Source organism: Octopus bimaculoides, chromosome 4 (genome assembly GCF_001194135.2).
Source record: "Octopus bimaculoides isolate UCB-OBI-ISO-001 chromosome 4, ASM119413v2, whole genome shotgun sequence".
Classification (NCBI taxonomy): domain Eukaryota; kingdom Metazoa; phylum Mollusca; class Cephalopoda; order Octopoda; family Octopodidae; genus Octopus; species Octopus bimaculoides.
The window spans coordinates 117,500,062-117,503,652 of record NC_068984.1 but is presented as its reverse complement, the minus strand read 5'-3'; the positions used below and the strand labels follow the sequence as shown (position 1 = coordinate 117,503,652).

The following is a 3,591-nucleotide window of genomic DNA, read 5'->3' as shown; positions in this document are numbered from 1 at the left end:
ATATAGCGGCGAAAGAATTTGACAAGATCAGTAAATATAAAGACTTTCTAATAGAAATTGAAAAAATGTGGCATCTCAAGGCGACTACCGTACCAGTGATTGTAAGGTCTCTAGGAATGATAAAAAAAAAGGTCCTGAAACCTATTTGAAGATGATACCAGGCTTACCATCCCTACAGGAAGTGCAAAAACTTGTGTTAACTGGAATGGCTCATGTACTGAGAAGAGAATTATCGCTGTGAAAACAACATCCATTCATGAATTTATTTATTTATTAATTTTTTTTAAATACATATTTTACCTGTGAATTTGCATGTGTAAACTGGGAATGCATACAATGAGCTTCTCTGCCCTAGGTGTACGGAAAACACTCGGCGAGAAATGGAAGAAAATTTGAAGAAAGAAGAAAAAAAACAACCTAATAATAATAATAAATAATGGGTTTAAATTATGGAACAAGGCCAATAATTTCAGAAAGGGAATAAATCAACTATATCAAACTAAGTGCTCAACTGCTACTTATCTTATTGACCCAAAAAAGGATGAAAAGCAAAGTTGACCTTGACAGAATTTGAATTCAGAATGTAAAAACAAATGAAATAGCACTAAGCATTTTCTCCAGTTTGCTAACAATTTTGCCAACCCATTGCCTCAATAATAATAATAATAATAATAATAATAATAATAATAATAACGACAATAGGTTTAATACTGAATTTTAACCAAGCGAGGTCATTGCCAGTGCCACTGGACTGGCTCCTGTGCAGGTGGCATGTAAAATACACCATTTTGAGTGTGGCCGTTGCCAGTACCGTGTAGCTGGCCCTTGTGCTGGTGGCACGTAAAAGCACCCACTACACTCTCAGAGTGGTTGGCATTAGAAAGGGCATCCAGCTGTAGAAACTCTGCCAGATCAGATTGGAGCCTGGTGCAGCCATCTGGTTCACCAGTCCTCAGTCAAATCATCCAACCTATACCAGCATGGAAAGCGAACGTTAAACGATGAGGATGATGATGATGATGGTGATTTCAGTAATCAACTGATTTATATCAACTGTATAACCTTGAACATATCCAGGTCAGCCAGATTTTGCTTGTTTACAAAACAAATTTAAAGAAAGAAAAAGAACATGATTTATCTTTAGTATTTAAACAAACTTCAATAATAAATAAAAGGAATTATGCATGTTTCGTTAGTTTCGTTAACATTAATTTAAAAGCATCATCATCGTCATCATCATCAGTGTTTTAGCATTCACTTTTCCATGTGTGCATGGTTTGGACAGAATTTGTTGAGGCAGGTTTTCAATAGCCAGATGCCCTTCTTGTTACTAACCCTTATCTGTTTCCAAATAAGGTGATACTTCCCCAAGATCAGACTTGCTTTCATGGAAGATTAGGAACAAGGGACAATGCTTGCATGATGATGATGCTTATTTACAACTATCATACAATACCAAGACAAAAAGACATTATCACACACTCAACAGCCTGAGGCTATAATGGAAGACACTATTCCAAGGTACCATGCAAAAGTATTGAACCTAGAACTATGACGTTGGGAAGCAAATGTCTTATCACACAGCCATATCTAAATTCACAGTTTCAATATTTCAGATTGCACTACTAAACTGTTGCAGTTATTATTATATTAAGATACTGGATTCCATAAAAGTTTGTCTAATTTTTAAACTACTCTGAAGTCATCATATTGTTCTCTTAATCCATTTGATACCAACCTGTCAGAAACTGTTCTATCTTAGAGACTTATACCAGGTTAATAATCTTTTTTTCTCAAGGCACAAGGCCTGAAATTTTGGGGGAGGAAGCCAGTCGATTAGATCAACCCCTGTACGCAACTGGTACTTCATTTATTGACCTCAAAAGGATAAAAGGCAAAGTCGACCTTGGTGGAATTTGAACTCAGGAACATAAAGACAGACAAAATACCGCTAAGCATTTCACCCGGCATGCTAACGTTTCTGCCAGCTCACCGTCATACCAGCTTAATAATCCTTTCTTATTTCTTTATTGCCCACAAGGGGCTAAACATAGAGGGGACAAACAAGGACAGACAAAGGGATTAAGTCGATTACATCGATCCCAGTGCGTAACTGGTACTTAATTTATCAATCCTGAAAGGATGAAAGGCAAAGTCGACCTCGGTGGAATTTGAACTCAGAACATAGCGGCAGCTCACCAGCTTACCGCCTTAATAATCCTTTCTACTATAGGCACAAGGCCTGAAATTTGGGAGAAGGGGATGAGACGATTACATCAACCCAGTGCGTAACTGGTACTTAATTTATTGACCCCGAAAGGATGAAAGGCAAAGTCGACCTTGGCGGAATTTGAAATCAGAACATGAAGACAGATGAAATACTGCTAAGTGTTTCACCCAGCATGCTAACGATTTTGCCAGCTCGCCACCTTATACCAGCTTAATAATGACAAAGTTATTGTTATATTTGGGGATGGTCATATTTTTACCAATTAACCACATGCACTATACACTTGGTCTTCACTTCAGTTTTATTATTGTTCCTATTTTAATGTTCCTTGTCTGAAATCTTTCATCACACCACCTTTGACCTCTTCAGTGACTCTCCATCCCATGGGTCTCCTGTTCTGTTTAGTCCATTCTTTCTGTCTGTGGTGTGTATCCTTAACCTGCACATCCATTTGTGTGTGTGTGCGTGTGTGTGTGTGTGCACATGTGCACATGCATGTGTGTGTTTAGTATTTGTGTGTGTGTGTGTGTGTGGGTGTGTGTGTGTGTGTTTGTTTGTGTTTGTGTGTGCATATATAGGTTTGCTTGTACCTATGTCTTTTATTTAGTTATTTAACTAAATTCTTCATTATTTTAAAAATCCATTGAAACAAAGGCTACAGAAATACTGTAGCAAAAGTGGTTAAGGAATGGACATTACAATACCTGTCTTTGTTTACCATTCTCAATTCAGTGTTTAGAAATATAAAGAGATAGCATTTATGAAACAACTACATGGGCAGGCTGAAAAGTTCATAGGTTGATTATGTGCTCCAGCACACAAGTCCTTGCTTTCAATGACTGCTGTGCATGACTGTGATTTGAACTGGTTGAAAACCCTCCCTATTCTCCTGATTTGTCTCCCATTTAACTATCAACTGTTCCCCAGCATGCAAAAAACCCCACCACAAAAAACAACACTTTTCTGTGAACCAGTATCACAGTGATGATGATGTCATATCTGTTGTTGGCAACTTTTTTGACCAATAGGATGAAAGCTACTTCACTAATGGGTTCCAGGCACTGCAACACTGATGAAAGAAGTGTGTGGACTGCAGAGGAGGCTATGTTGAAAAGTAAACCTCATCTGGTGACATTCCATGAGAGTATCTTGGTCAGCTTATGAACTTTTCAGGTAACCATCATACTTTCAAAACATCATGAATTTAGGTCATTTCGTGACTATTTTTCTGATGAGCTGACTAAATATGTGTTAGAATTCATTGCCAAAATTATCAACATCCTAAAGTAAAATTTTGGCAACTTCATATATTGCTCCCTCTCTCTCTCTCCCTCTCTCTCTCTCCCTCTCTCTCTCTCCCT

At 37.8% G+C, this 3,591-nt stretch overlaps 1 protein-coding gene across 2 annotated transcripts in view; it reads right to left on the bottom strand.

Annotated features, from left to right (window-relative positions):
- LOC106871780 (uncharacterized oxidoreductase YjmC) overlaps positions 1-3,591 on the bottom strand; it is a 30,700-nt gene that overhangs the window by 18,973 nt on the left and 8,136 nt on the right. The gene's annotated exons all lie outside the window — the stretch shown is intronic.